Source organism: Schistocerca cancellata, chromosome 2 (assembly GCF_023864275.1).
Source record: "Schistocerca cancellata isolate TAMUIC-IGC-003103 chromosome 2, iqSchCanc2.1, whole genome shotgun sequence".
Taxonomy (NCBI): Eukaryota; Metazoa; Arthropoda; class Insecta; order Orthoptera; family Acrididae; genus Schistocerca; species Schistocerca cancellata.
The window spans coordinates 273,915,439-273,931,958 of record NC_064627.1 but is presented as its reverse complement, the minus strand read 5'-3'; positions in this window follow the sequence as shown (position 1 = coordinate 273,931,958).

The window sequence follows — 16,520 nt, the reverse complement described above, 5'->3', positions numbered from 1 at the left end:
CAAAATACTAACGCAAATTCTTTACAGACGAATGGAAAAACTGGTAGAAGCCGAACTCGGGGAAGATGAGTTTGGATTCCATAGAAATATTGGAACACGTGAGGCAATACTGACCTTACGACTTATCTTAGAAGAAAGATTAAGGAAAGGCAAACCTACGTCTCTGGCATTTGTAGACTGAGAGAAAGCTTTTGACAATGTTGATTGGAGTACTCTCTTCCAAATTCTAAAGGTGGCAGGGGTAAAATACAGGGAGCGGAAGGCTATTTACAATTTGTACAGAAACCAGATGGCAGTTATAAGAGTTGAGAGACATGAAAGGGAAGCAGTGGTTTCGAAAGGAGTGAGACAGGGTTGTAGCCTATCCCCGATGTTATTCAATCTGTATATTGAGCAAGCAGTAAAGGAAACATAAGAAAAGTTCGGAGTAGGTGTTAAATTCGATGGAGAAGAAATAAAAACTTTGAGGTTCGCCGATGACATTTTAATTCTGTCAGAGACATCAAAGGACTTGGAAGAGCAGTTGAATGGAACGAACAGTGTCTTGGAAGGAGGATATAAGATGAACATCAACAAAAGTAAAACGAGGATCATGGAATGTAGTCGAATTAAGTCAGGTGATGCTGAGGGAATTAGATTAGGAAATAAGACACTCAAAGTAGTAAAGGAGTTTTGCTATTTGGGGAGCAAAATAACTGATGATGGTCGAAGTAGAGAAGATATAAAATGTAGACTCACAATGGCAAGGAAAGCGTTTCTGAAGATGAGAAATTTGTTAACATCGAGTATTGATTTAAATATCAGGAAGTCGTTTCTTAACGTATTTGTATGGAGTGTAGCCATGTATGGAAGTCAAACATGGACGATAAATAGTTTGGACAGGAAGAGAACAGAAGCTTTCGAAATGTGGTGCTACAGAGGAATGCTGAAGATTAGATGGGTAGATCACATAACTAATGAGGAGGTATTAAATAGAATTGGGGAGAAGAGAAGTTTGTGGCACAACTTGACCAGAAGAAGGGACCGGTTGGTAGGACATGTTCTAAGACATCAAGGGATCACAAATTTAGCATTGGACGGCAGCGTGGAGTGTAAAAATCGTAGAGGGAGACCAAGAGATGAATACACTAAGCAGATTCAGAAGGCTGTAGGTTGCAGTAGGTACTGGGAGATGAAGAAACTTGCACAGCATAGGGTAGCATGGCGAGCTGCATCAAACCAGTCTCAGGACTGAAGACCACAACAACAACAACATGTTACGAAAATTTAACGTTGAAGAGGCACATTACTGAGCTCAAGCAACTTCAGCTATGTTTGCCTTTCGTGTAGTTGCTGCTCTCATGGCCGAAGACCTCAAGGGATATTTTGCATATTTCTAGTCAATAATGTGTTATGGAATGATTTTAAACAAAGTGACTGCTAACTGCTCAAAAGCAAGCAGTAAGAAAGACATGTGGTGCTCATCTGCCATCTTCATGTAGATATCTCTTCAAGGAGACAGACATTTTAGCTGCACCATCCGGGTAGAAATGTTCAGTAACGAAATTCATAATAAATAATCAACAATGTAGAAAAAGTTACCTTTATTACCCATTATTAGTGATGGCTGTCGCTTAGAAAGGCGTTCAATATGCATGAGCAGAAATTTGTTTGTATTTATCCAGTAACAGAAAATGTCTGAGAAGTGGCTGGCATTGTTGTGGTCTTCAGTCCTGAGACTGGTTTGATGCAGCTCTCCATGCTACTCTATCCTGTGCAAGGTTCTTCATCTCCCAGTACCTACTGCAACCTACATCCATCTGAATCTGTTTAGTGTATTCATCTCTTGGTCTCCCTCTACGATTTTTACCCTCCACGCTGCCCTCCAATATTAAATTGGTGATCCCTTGATGCCTTAGAACATGTCCTACCAACCGATCCCTTCTTCTAGTCAAGTTGTGCCACAAACTTCTCTTCTCCCCAATCCTATTCAATACCTCCTCATTAGTTATATGATCTACCCATCTAATCTTCAGCATTCTTCTGTAGCACCACAATTCGAAAGCTTCTATTCTCTTCTTGTCCAAACTATTTATCGTCCATGTTTCACTTCCATACATGACTACGCTCCATACAAATACTTTCAGAAACGACTTCCTGACACCTAAATTAATACTCGATGTTAACAAATTTCTCGTCTTCAGAAACGCTTTCCTTGCCATTGCCAGTTTACATTTTATATCTTCTCTACTTCGACCATCATCAGTTATTTTGCTCCCCAAATAGCAAAACTCCTTTACTACTTTAAGTGTCTCATTTCCTAATCTAATTCCCTCAGCATCACCCGACTTAATTCGACTTCATTCCATTATTCTTGTTGTGCTTTTGTTGATGTTCATCTTATACCCTCCTTTCATGACAGTGTCCATTCCGTTCAACTGCTCTTCCAAGTCCTTTGCTGTCTCTGACAGAATTACAATATCATCGGCGAACCTCAAAGTTTTTATTTCCTCTCCATGGATTTTAATACCTACTTCGAATTTTTCTTTTGTTTCCTTCACTGCTTGCTCAATATACAGAAGTGGCTAAACAAGCCTTAAGTCTAACTCAGAATTATTTGTCATGGACATTTCCATCCTCTCCATGAACAAATTTCTGCTTAAAATCTCGTAGTCAGCAAAAAAAAATGTTCATTAACGTTACCACTAACGCCATATATCCTGTGTGACATGATGTATCACTCTTAGATGTTTGATGCAAGGAATTTAAAACATATAAGATTCATCCCAAAGCACAAAAATAAAAATTTTCTCCCCTTCGAGGTTTGTCTGAAACCTGAAATATTAAGCAAAACTCTTTATATTCTGTTTGGTAAGTTCGATTCCGAACTACTGTTTGTAATGGCATCAGTTCCATAAAACTAAGCTTTCTTCTAAAGGTACGAACACGTTTATCGACAAAGTAGCGTGACATTCTACACAGCTGTCACGATACCTTGTGTCTTCCAGTTGGCTATCCACCGAATTCGACATAGCCTTTAGCTGCTTCAGTGAGGTTAACTGTCACACTCCGGTTCCTTGCCAGCGATGAAACCTTCAGTAGCCTGGTGCATACATTTAGAACTTCAAAACAAGCCATCTCAAGTACTGTCCTACAAACGTGTGAAGCCATAATTGCTTCGCTGAAAAATTTTGTAAGTATAAATGCAATACAATTTTTATTCATGTTGTATTTTATGTAATGATGGTTTTTTAAACCGTTCAACTGTACCAACTGTATTTGTGTTTAGTACTTAAGTTTGTCTAATAATTACAATGCAGTTTAGTTATGGGCGGTCTCTGAATTTTGGTCGGGAGTTTCAAAGTGTTACCATGAATAAAGAAAGGGAGCGGTAGAAGTGAATGAGCAGTTGCTATTTCCACTATAGGACGTCGATGACGTGGAATTGAATGAAATTGTATCTTTATCTCATAGTGCCTCTCCTAAACTGTGATTTTAAATTGCGAAATTTGCTTTTGCCTCGTATTGTTTTTGAGCGTATTTTTTTGCGAAATGCTCTATCGCATTCTGCCTTTTGTTTGTGATATTTAGACTCGGTGTGTCACATTCCTAAGACATAGGAGAGCTGAGAATCTACAGTTATTTTCGGCGTTGTCTCCATGTTAAGAAAAGAAAAACAGACCTGTAAAACGTACTGACTACAGTAAGTCATACAACATTGTCGCATGTTCCACGTTTCCATGGGGGAACCTGATACATAAATAATTTCTCCCAATTTCCATATTGCTGTCTTTTTCACAGTATTCGGATAATTAGTGTCCTCGTCATTTTCATAGGAACAACTTACTTGGCACATCACAAATTTCAGGGCTGTGCTACATCACATGCTGTAACGCAGTAAGTGGGACTAACTGAAAATGCTGTTTACACGTTCGCTATCAAAATGTTACACGAGTAAAAAAAATCGACAGCTGGTATTTATTGGGAGCTTTCCAATGCGTTTGAATGTGTACTGTCGATTTGGCTGGCCCCGACGTTTGTAAGGGGTGGTGACCGCTTTAGGTGGTGAGCTTTCGACCGCCGTCTTTGTGGGGAGCTGTCAGCAGCCGTATTCTGCAACAACCCCCGCTTCTCAGAGGCAGTTTATTCATTCCTTCGGGGCCTGATAGGGGCCCGTTCGATACCACCTGCTGCCTCTTTGCATAGTGTTGCAGCGGTCAATTGTGTAAATCTGTTCATCTTACCTTTACCTTTCTTGCATTCTCTATTAGATTTCCTTGCAGCACATTATCTATGGTGGCTCAGCAGGCTCCAGGTTTCAGTTTCAGGCAGCTTATGGGTGATATCAAAAAATCAAAACTTTATGTCTCGCCGTCACCTTTCTTGCTAAGTGGCATCGTCCGAAATTTCCGAGTGTTCTCACGTTTCCACTTTTACTTGACAATAATAATTGCTGTGATACAGGCAGCAAATCTCTATTCTATGCTTTACATATAACACATCATGATTTTGGAATCAACAGGCGCTGTTTGGTCTGCCCCTACTTTCGATTTCTCTTTTTAGTAATTTTGTGAGGATCATCTCTGTGCTTGTGCTATTGGGAAAATGCTAATAAACGTGAATTTTCTCCGTACAGTGATCCATTTTGTTCATCCATAGTTATCCGTTTCGGAATTTCTGAGAGTTCCTGAATACACTGACTATTCATTTGGTTGTCAAGTCTTTGTGGGTCATGACTTAACAACTTCATTTTCTAGACCCTCATTACATCTTAAATATCTTATATTAATCTATAAGAGGCGATGAAAGAGTTTCCGTTCGAAGGCCGTAATGTCCATAATCGGTATGCCAATCAGGCAAAATAGCCTTGAGCACTGAGGGAATCATATCACTAAAGCATCAGGCTAAATACACTCGTTGTCGAAACACCGTGTCCTGCTTCATGAAAAAGTCCTTAACTGCCAAATGCACATCCTCGTCCGACAGGCATCGTCGAAATTTGGAGGCATTTTTTAACGGACGGAAGGTGTGATATTCACACGGGAAGAGACTATAGGGCGGACGCTGGAGTGTCTTCCACTTCAGTCCCCCACATGAGTGACGCTGACCTCCCAGAGTGACCGGTGTCTTGTGTCGGATCGTGACCAGCACGGAACCTGGCTGCCAATATCACAACGGTGGTTTTTGACAAACATCCTGCCCCAAACACACTTGCGGTGGAAATCTACTAGTGTTTGCCCTTCGACACCCTAGAAAAAGAATGACAGATCGTTAATATTTTATGGAAGCATTTGGTAATGAAGTCGCCGTAGTTCATGTTTCTGCATTTACAGCACGCAAGTCGGAGAGACACGAATACCACTCTAATCCCTTGCCTATATAACTGTGTTTATATGCCTACATCAGAGGCGCGCTACATTGCATATACCTTACATCAAAGTCCTCAAACGGAAACTCGTCGCCCTTTATAATATCTTCTCAAATATACCACTTACATATATGCTTTATTTCGTTATCTTCTTGTTATTCAACTTTCTTTTCCTCTTGTGTCCTTAATCTTAGAAACACAATTCTCTTGATACTGGAAGCATGTTGTGTGTGTGTGTGTGTGTGTGTTCGGTATCTGCTCGCCACGTAGATCAACTTATGCTAGCTTACTCGGCACAAGGACTTCAGTTACACAGATCAGTCACCTTCCCAGAATGTCATCGGAAAGTATTCGGGGAGGGAGGAGTGGTAGTGGGGGAGGGGGGGGGACGAATCGCTGATTACACCCAGCCACGAGTGGTAGTCATCCAAAGGGTGTCTCCTGCCAAAAGAGAAATAGAGCCTATTCTGTTTCCACTCTTGCCAACAACTTAGCTCACGCCAGGACATGTGCTTCCCATATCTACATCTACACCGAACCAAAGGTTACTCCCAGCTTTTTCGACAGCTCATCGTGGCAGAGATTCGTTTTGCTTCCTCTAGGGAATAAACCGACCTACCAGTAATGAGTCAGTTTACTGTATTGAAATCTTGAAAACCGACTCACTCTTTCAATTACGTTATGATGAGAAGTCACATGGCCTTAAATTTGACTTAGTAATAGCAACTCTTCACAATAATGATATAAAGAGAAAAGCTTAGGATTTAACTAATAAACAAGTTTATATTCCCAATATTTCAGCGCCAGTGTCATGTCAGCAATGACCACTGAAAAACATTGAAAACATGGGTTCAGATAAAGCACAGTATCAACAGAGTTAAGAATATTATTACCAGGGACTGTTAGTTAGTCCATCTTAAGTAAAAAAATGTCTGTTAGATTTTAGTTTTGACAGCACTTGGTCACAACAGTCAAGATTAGTAATTTTGTATAAGACAAATTTGTTAGTGCTTAACTATGTTTCATTATGACAGTGTATTAATTCTATAAATATTTGCAGTTCCTGATTACTGCAATGTATTCATCTATTTTGACTATCTCCTGACAAATGTTCAGGGCAGTGAGTATTATATACAAATGTTTTATGTTTTTTGTGCTATATTTTCTGGCTTGTTCCACACCCACAAGAATCATCCAACTTTTGAGTCTGCGGAATGAAAACAATCTAATCTGATCTCTAACCTAACCTAATCTTCTTAGGAAAGATTACCTACGACCTTTTGTACTTTGTATGGGCCGGCGTATAAATGGTAATATTTTGAAATCTTATTTCCAAAGACATCAGATCGTAGATAGGTCCAGACCAGGACCATGACCAGGCCTTCAACTTTAATTGCCTTCCACCTACTGCGAGTCAATCCATAATGTCTATGGTGCTGAGTTCTCGTGGGGCTGATGCCGCTACACGTTCCATCAGTCATTATTTGTATGGTATCAAGACAATGAAGTATTCGGAGGCTCTGGTACGCTTGTTCAGGTAATTGTACTCTTCAGCCAACAAGTCTTCTAAAGGGTTTTGTTAACAGTTCACCTCACTTCTCAGATCACCACACACTGCCAGTGGGTATCACTCGACTGTGGACATCAGTTTTCCGAAGTAACTACGGAGAGAGAAGCTGACACCACTGTTGGAGTAAGTTTCATTGAATTTTGCGACAGAGCGCCAGCCAATGGTTCGACTTACGTTCTCGCCCACTCGTGTTTTAGAACCTACGTTTCTTTCACTTTTGGTTAGGCGGTCGGTAGCTATTATTGTAATTTCAACCTGGCTGGTTGTTCGTCCAGATAGGATTGCTCTTTGTCTCTTGTTGGAAGTCTGATCTGTTGCTACCGTGACTTTGTCCTTTATTTACGATGTTTGCAACGACTGCGCTCATCTTGGAAATCGGCCAAGGTAGAGAGAATTTCCAAGACCTACTCAGCGCCGACAACAGTGACGGTCAGCTGCTGCCTCCGTCGCCAATCAAGCGTACTCTGCCTTATCATCTCTTCCGGGTCTATTGGCGGGTCCAGGTGAAGTAGTGCTGAGACATCGGAACTGTCTGAGAGCTCAGCGAGTCGGACTGTGTAGCGGGGCAGTCATTAGAGAGCGTCTGAATCCCTGCCGACGCGCCCGGTTCCAGTAATGGGCGACACACCCTCGTCTCATTTGCGCAAAGTTCAGACAATAACTTCCAGAAATCTGACACCAAAGACTTGCCTGTGAATACAGGCCAAATACGTTCAGCAGTTACAGAGCACTACAATTACCTACACCAGACTAGTCACTAAAATTGTGCTGAAAGTAAACTGGTTAGATTTTTAAGATCATTGCACTGAATTTTTTCCAATCAAAAAGACGAATAGACGAAATTCCGAATTCTTATAGCGGGCGAGACAGCCCGACGTCCTGGTGTAAAGTGGTCAATGAGAGAGGGACAGACTAGTGTTCCTTCGCAATGACATGTCTGCAGACTAACTTTGACTGTGACAGCACTGATCATTACAGATTTTGGAAATCCTGTGGTTTTTCTAATGTAACTGATCACTGAATGTGAACAGCGATCCGTCCCCACCATTTCTACCTAGGCAACACATCGATTGTTTCCATTGGCTGTCAAAATTAATCCTAACTACTAAGTTGACGAATTAATTTCGGAGACTTATTAGATAATCAAGCAATAGGCCTCTTATTACTATCGTTGAAATCGTCATTCCGTATACAGTACCTCTCAGAAAAGTCTCAGGTTAATACATGACTGGCCATTAAAACTCCTACACCACTAAGATGACGTGCTACAGACGCGAAATTTAACCAAGAGGAAGAAACTGCTGTCATATGCAAATGATAAGCTTTTCAGAGAATTCACACAAGGTTGGCGCCGGTGGCGACACATACAACGTTCTCACATGAGGAAAGTTTCCGACCTATTTCTCATACACAAACAGCAGTTGACCGGCGTTGCCTGGTCAAACGTTGTTGTGATGCCTCGTGTAAGGAGGAGAAATGCGTACCATCACGTTTCCGACTTTGATGAAGGTCGGATCGTAGCCTATCGCGATTGTGGTTAATCTTATCGCGACATTGCTGCTACCGTTGGTCGAGCTCCAACGACTGTTAGCAGAATATGGAATCGGTGGGTTCAGGAGGATAATACGGAACGCCGTGCTGGATCCCAAAGGCCTCGTATCACTAGCAGTCGAGATGACAGGCATCTTATCCGCATGGCTGTAACGGATCGTGCAGCCACGTCTCGATCCCTTAGTCAACAGATGGGGACATTTGCAAGACAACAACCATCTGCACCAACAGTTCGCAGACAGGAGCACCTGCGATGGTGTACTCAACGACGAATCTGGCTGCACGAATGGCAAAGCGTCATTTTTTCTGATGAATCCAGGTTCTGTTTACAGCATCATGATAGTCGCATCCGTGTCTGGCGAGATCGCGGTGAACGCGCATTGGAAGAGTGTATTCGTCATCGCCTTACTGGTGTATCACCCGGCGTGATGGTATGGGGTGCCATTGGTTACACGTCTCGGGTCACCTCTTGTTCGCATTGACGGCACTTTGAACAGTGGTTGTTACATTTCAGATGTGTTATGACTCGTGGCTCTACCCTTCATTTGATCCCTGCGAAACCCTACATTTCAGCAGGATAATGCACGAACGCATGTTGCAGGACCTGTATGGGCCTTTCTGGATACAGAAAATGTTCGACTGCTGCCCTGGTCAGCACATTCTCCAGATCTCTCAGCAATTGAAAACATCTGGTCAATGGTGGCCAAGCAACTGGCTCGTTACAATACGCCAAACACTACTCTTGATGAACTGTGGTATCGTGTTGAAACTGCATTGTCACCTGTACCTGTACACGCCTTCCAAGCTCTGTTTGACTCGATGCCCAGGCGTATCGAGGCCATTATTAAGGCCAGAGGTGGTTGTTCTGAATACTGATTTCTCGGGATCTATGCACCCAACTTGCGTGAAAATGAAATCACATGGCTGTTCTAGTATAATACATTTGTCCAATCAATACACGTTTATCATCTGCATTTCTTCTTGGTCTAGCAATTTTAATGGCCAGTAGTGTAACTTCCTACAAGGATTCTAAATGGATACACAGCTGCCCTTCTTGAAATCATAATTACCTGCTAAACCTCAGAGGAATGTCAAAAACAACTACTGAAATTCATCAGCATACAGAAAAAGTGATACAAATTCAGGTGTATTTACAACGATTAATTAAAAAATTTCTTTCTTGCAAGATTATTTCCGTAGAATTATTTGGAAATCTAGCTTATTTACAGCTTCGGAACTATACTCCACCTTGCAGTTTACGCTGCAGAATGATAATTTTACAATTTGGTATTATACACGTTCCAGTGACATTAAGCTGGCCATCGCCTATGTTCGACTTCAACGTACAAGAACCAATCACAGGCGGTGGGTGGCAGCGTTAGCAATCGGGGCACATAATGCTCGTCAGGCGGACGTGGAAGACAGATGCCGTAATGTGGAAACAGAGCGATGTATTGAAGGTATTTGCGAAACGGCTGCATGACACAGTGATTAAAGTGTACCGTAGATGGCAAACTTCGCTATCGAAAACCGGGTCCGAGGCAAGTGTGATACACCATGAGCCATAGATAAGAGGGGTGAACAATGGCTGCGGAGGTGTTACGGGCGAAGAAATGTGCATCTTTTGAACAACTGACCATTCAGATGAACCAAGGAATGACCAATATTGTCTTCTCAACGACAATTCAGCGAAAGTTGCTGCAGGCGCCTGGTCCATTCACCCATGCTGACTACTTTTCACCGGCAACGAAGACTGGAATTTGCTTCCCAGTACAGTAACTGAACGTTCGCTGAGGGGCGACAGGTGGCCTTTTCATATTAATCACGTTTTATGTTCCGTCGGACTGATAGTGGTTGGCATGTACGGTGTGAAACGTCTGAAATTAAACACCCTGCAACAACAGTCGGAAAGGCCGACCCTTGCGACAGAGCGGTTCTAGGCGCTTCAGTCCGGAACCGCGCTGCTGATACGGTCGCAGGTTCGAATCCTGCCTCGGGCATGGACGTGTGTGATGTCCTTAGGTTAGTTAGGTTTAAGTAGTTCTAAGATCTAGGGGACTGGTGACCTCAGATGTTAAGTCCCATAGTACTCAGAGCAAATAGTCGGAATGGTCCAGGTTGGAGGGGTTTCTCTGGGTGATCTCGTCATTCTGGAAGGCGCAATGGGTCATCGCAAGTATGAATCTGTCCTTCGGGACAATGTCACACTTACATGCTGTCTGTTTGTCATCGGCAACGATGGCATCTACAAGCAAGTCAATGCAATTTGTCACACAGCTCGCAGTGTGCGTGCGTGGTTGTAAGAGTACCAGGATGGGTTGACCGTACTCCCATGGACACAAAACAAAAGTAGGGTTAACAAAATTAAAATTGGTACAGCTAGTAGCCGCAAAAAGTAGTATCTGTAAGATCTGTGAAGAAGAAAACTATTTTATCGTGGTAGGTACAAGCCTGAATGAGTCGGTGATGTTGAAATGTTCAGCGTAAGCCCAAAATTAGCCTAATATCTTAGATAATCAATACGATTAATGGGTTCAAATTTGATTATAATGTCTAAAAAATTAAATCATATGCTGGTCATCCTCACCAACTTTCTGCACATCTTCCTACATTTTAGAAAATTGTTAATCCTACAATCTGTAGTACAGTATGTACAATTTAGAAGACCTGCTTCCGCACTGAGGAGAAAAAGTCGTGAGATACCTCCTAATATCGTGTCGGACCCCGATTTTCTCGACGCAGTGCAGCAGCTCGACGTGACATAGACTCAACAAGCCGTTGGAAATCCCCTGCAGAAATACTGAGCCTTGTTGGGTCTAAAGAAGTCCACAATTGCTAAAGTTTAGCAGGTGAAGGATTCTGTGCACCAACTGACCACCCAATTATGTCCCTTAAATGTCCAATGGGATTCATGTCAGGCGATTTCGGGTGGCTAAATCATTCACTGTCCACAGTGTTGTTCAAACCAGTCCAAACAACTTATCCCGGTGGCTTGTTTGGCCACATGAGGTCCACGAATGACTGTAAATGATTTCCAACAAGGCGAACGTATTCATTTCCAATAAATGATCGGTTCAGTTGGACCAGAGGTCTCCGTCTGTTTCACGTAAAGACAGTTCACACCGTTGTGGAAGCACTACCAGCTTGTAAGCTGAAGAAGAGGAGACAGAGAGAGTCTATGAGCACATTGAAAGGGTAATACAGTATGTAAAGGAAGATGAAAATCATGGGGACTCGAATGCAGTTGTAGGGGAAGGAGTAGAAGAAAAGATTACAGGAGAATATGGGCTTGGAACAAGGAATGAGAGAGGAGAAAGGCGAATTGGCTTCTGTAATAAATTTCAGCTAGTAATAGCGAATACTTTGTCCAAGAATCACAACAGGAGGATGTATACTTGGGAAAGGCTGGGGGATACCGGAAGATTTCAGTTAGATTACATCATGGTCAGACAGAGATTCTGAACCGCGCGGGATTAGCCGTCGTGGACTGTGTGGCTGATCCCGGCGGAGGTTCGATTCCTCCCTCGGTGTTTGTCCTTAGTATAATTTAGGTTAAGTAGTGTGTAAGCTTAGGGACTGATGACCTTAGCAGTTAAGTCCCATAAGATATCACACACTTTTGAACATTTTCAGAGATTCCGAAATCAGACACTGGATTGTAAGGCGTACCCACGAGCAGATATAGACACAGATTACCATGTAGTAGTGATGATTAGTAAGCTGAAGTTTAAGAGATTACTCCGGAAGAATCAATATGCAAAGAAGTGGGATACGGAAGTGTTAAGGAATGACAGGATACGCTTGAAGTCCTCTAAGTTTATAGAAACGACAATAAGAAATCGCTCAGTAGGCAGTACACTTGAAGAGAAATGGATATCTTTAAAAGGCGCAATCACAGAAGATGGAAATAAAAACATCGGTGCAAAGATGATAATTGCCTAGAAACCACAATTAACGGATGATATATTTCAACTGATCAATGAAAGAAGGAAATCTTAAGGGAAATTCAGGAATACTAAAATGCAAGTCGCTGAGGAATCAAATAAACAGGAAGCGCATGGCTGCATGAAAAAGAAATCGAAAAAGAAATGAATGTCAGAAGGACTGTAAGTAGTTTGTTTATGTGTTTGTATGTTGGCAGCACTATGTAGCGCTCTGTATTAATAACCCTGACAGCGCTGTGCGCACTCTGTAAAGGACTCTGTGGCTGGTTGGACTAGCAGTTGGAAGTTAACAGTTAGCGGTGATGGAAGTTATATGTGAGTAGACAGTAGTGATTGAGGCTAGAGGTTAATAATTAGCAGTGTTGACGGTTTGCAGTATTAGCGCGAGCGGACGGTCTGAATGTATATCCGTCATTGAAATTTTTTACTGATGATTATATAATTTTTGAACTGGTTGTCACATTCTTAAGGTAAATACATTGTTTGCTCAGCAAAAAAATCTTTCCTTTGCTAACAAAATGCCTATTAGTAGTTAGAGCCTTCAGTAGTTTAAATCTTTTACTTAACTGGCAGTATTCATGCTTGCGGCATTGCTGTAATTCGCGTAATGAAGGTTTTTGTGAGGTAAGTGACTTATGACATGTATACGTTATTGTTAGGATTGCTACTAATTCAGGGCCATTCTTTTGTATTAATTATTTGAAGTCAGGTTATCAATTTTAAAGCAGTGATATCACGTTATCCTTGAATATTGTGAGTAATTAATGAATACGAAAAGTTTGAGTTCTGTTTCTCAGGGCAAATTCTGTAGGTCAGTGTAGAAATGATGAGAATAAGTAAAGAGAGAGTACGCTCAGTACGTTCAGTTTCACTGAGCATAAGAACATTGAGTAATCGTTCAGTAAAATCATATTGAGAAGTTTAACCATCTCAGCTATTTCAGTACAAGTAAAAAATTTTTTTATTAAGAAGTTTCAGGACTGCCTCAGCATATAGGCAAGTCAAAACAACCTACGGTGAAATTAAAAGCAAGGGCGGTCGCATTAATCGTGCAGTGGGAATTCTACTGTTAAATGCAGGAGAGAGAGAAAAAGGAGTCGATTCAGAAGAGATAGGAGGTCCAGCATTAGAATCAAAATTTAAGAGAGCTTTGGAGGACTTACGGTCAAATAAGGCAGAAACTATAGATACCGTACCATCAGAATTTCTAAATTCATTGGGGGAAGTGCCAAGATAACGAGTATTCACGTTGAAGTGTAGAATGCTTGATCTGGCGAGATACAATCTGACTTTCGGAAAAATACCGTACACAAATACCTAAGAATGCAGAGCTGACAAATTCTGGCGAAATAACGTCCGACCGTAGTAAAAATATCATCCTCACAATTCCGAAGACTCCATGAGCTGACAAGTGCGAGAATTATGACAGAATCAACTTAACAGCCCATGTATCCAAGTAGCTGACAAGAATAATATTCGGAATAATGGAAATGGAAATTGAGGATATGTTAGATGACGATCAGATTGGCTTTAGAAAAAGTAAAGGCACAAAAGAGGCAGTTCTGACGTTGCGGTTGATAAAGGAAGCAAGACTAAAGAAAAATCAAGACTCGTTCATAGGAGTTGTCGACCTGGAAACAGTGCAAGATGTTCGAAATTCTGAGAAAATCGGGGTATGCTATAGGGAAAGACGGGAAATAAATAGTATGTACAAGAACCAATTGGGAATAATAAGAGTGGATGCCCAAGATCGAAGTTACATCGCGGTCCCAGACTTCCTGAGGTCCGCGCCACAGATGAAACTTAGCATCAGGTCTTACCAATTAAAGTAGGGACTCACATGACCAGACTATGGTTTCGCAGTCAGCCGATATGGCGAAGAGCCCTCAGGAGAGGGGCCACACTGTCCTAATGGATACGTTTGTTGTAAGCCCTACATTGCTGTCTGCCGTTGTTTCACGCAGTGTTTCTGGTCTGTTAGCACTGACAACTCTACGCAAACGTCGCTGCGCTTTGTCGTTAAGTGAAGGCCGTCGGGCACTGCGTTGTCCATGGTGAGAGGTGGTTGTTCTTGTTGTGGTCTTCAGTCCTGAGACTGGTTTGACGCAGCTCTTCATGCTACTCTATCCTGTGCAAGCTTCTTCATCTCCCCGTACTTACTGCAACCTACGTCCTTCTGAATCTGCTTACTGTGTTCATCTCTTGGTCTCCCTGTACGATTTTTACCCTCCACAGTGCCCTCCAATGCTAAATTTGTGATCCCTTGATGCCTCAGAACATGTCCTACCAACCGGTCCCATCTTCTTGTCAAGTTGTGCCACAAATTCCTCTCCTCCCCAATTCTATTCAATATCTCCTCATTAGTTATGTGCTCTACCCATCTAATCTTCAGCATTCTTCTGTAGCACCACTTTTCGAAAACTTCTACTCTCTTCTTGTCCAAACTATTTATCGTCCATGTTTCACTTCCATACATGGCTACATTCCATACAAATACTTTCAGAAACGACTTCCTGACACTTAAATCTATACTCGATGTTAACAAATTTCTATTGCCAGTCTACATTTGATATCCTCTCTACTTCGACCATCATCAGTTATTTTGCTCCCCAAATAGCAAAACTCCTTTACTACTTTAAGTGTCTCATTTCCTAATCTAATTCCCTCAGCATCACCCGACTTAATTCGACTACATTCCATTATCCTCGTTTTGCTTTTGTTGATGTTCATCTTATATCCTCCTTACAAGACACTGTGAGAGCTAATGACTACCATTTCGCATTCAGTGAATGTTAATTTCCGTCGTGGGGACATAATCACGTTGGAAACCTTTTCGCACGAGTCACCTGAATACGAATGTCATCCCCGTCAACGGACTACCCTTTTATATCCTATGTACGCTCTACTATCCTATTTGCATATGTACATTTCGAAATTCCGTGGCTTCTGTCACTTCAACGTTAATTGTACCGCTCTGCACGTCTACAGCTACCGCTTATATGTTTTAAATCGTAGCAAAATTTATATTCGAAATTTCCATCAAGTGTCTCTGAAGAACTGGACTGCATATCATTAGTATTACATTTAAATAATATACACTGCCGGAAAAAATGCTACACCAAGAAGTATTTAATTTAGATGAATAAAATTTCGGGAATACATTGGTCTGGGTAAGATATGTGATTAATATTAAGAGATCTCAGGTTGCTCTAATCGCGAGATAAACCACTGAAAATGTGCAATAACCAGGGTAATCGCTTGAATGTTGAATGCAAACATGCATGCGTTGAGTTGTACAGGTGTCGAATGACAGTTTTTGGAAAGGAGTTCCATGCCTGTTGCACTTGTTCAGTCAATACAGCGCCAGTTATTGGTGGTTGTGAATAACGCTGTAGTTGTCGTTCATTGGTGTCCTATATATGCTCAATTTGAGACAGATCTGGTAATCGAGCATATTAAGTCAACACGTCGGAATATTGGTTTACAACAGCGGTATGTTGGTGAGCGTTATCCAGTTGGAAAACACACCCACGCATGCTGTTCATGAATGGCAGCACAACAGGTCCAGCTACCAGACTGACATACAAACTTACAGCCAGGATGCGTGGGATAACAGCGAAAGTGCTCCTGCTGTCATAAGAAGCATCACCTCAGGTGTGGGTCCAGTGCGTCTAGCAAGCAGACAAGTTGGTTGTAGGCCCTCAGCGGGCCTCATTCTAACCAACACACGGGCACCAGTGGCAGGGAGGCAGAACCAGCTTTCATTGAAAACACAACAGACCTCCAACCTGTCCTCCAATGAGCTCTCGCTTGACGCCACTGAGATCGCAAATGGTGTTGGTTTGGGGTCAGAGAAATGCAAGCTACAAGGCGTCTGGCTCGGAGCTATCCTTGAAGTAACTATGTTCGAATAGTTCGTTGTGTCCTTGTGGTGCAAACTGTTGTTCGAATTGCTGCTGGCGATGCAGTATGATGCGCCAGGGCCATGCGCCGAAGACGATGTCTTTCCCTCTCGGTAGTGTCACATGGCCGTCCTGAGTCCCATCTTCTTGCGACCGTGCATTCTCGTGAACGCCTGTGCAAGCAACCACGTACAGTGGCTACATTC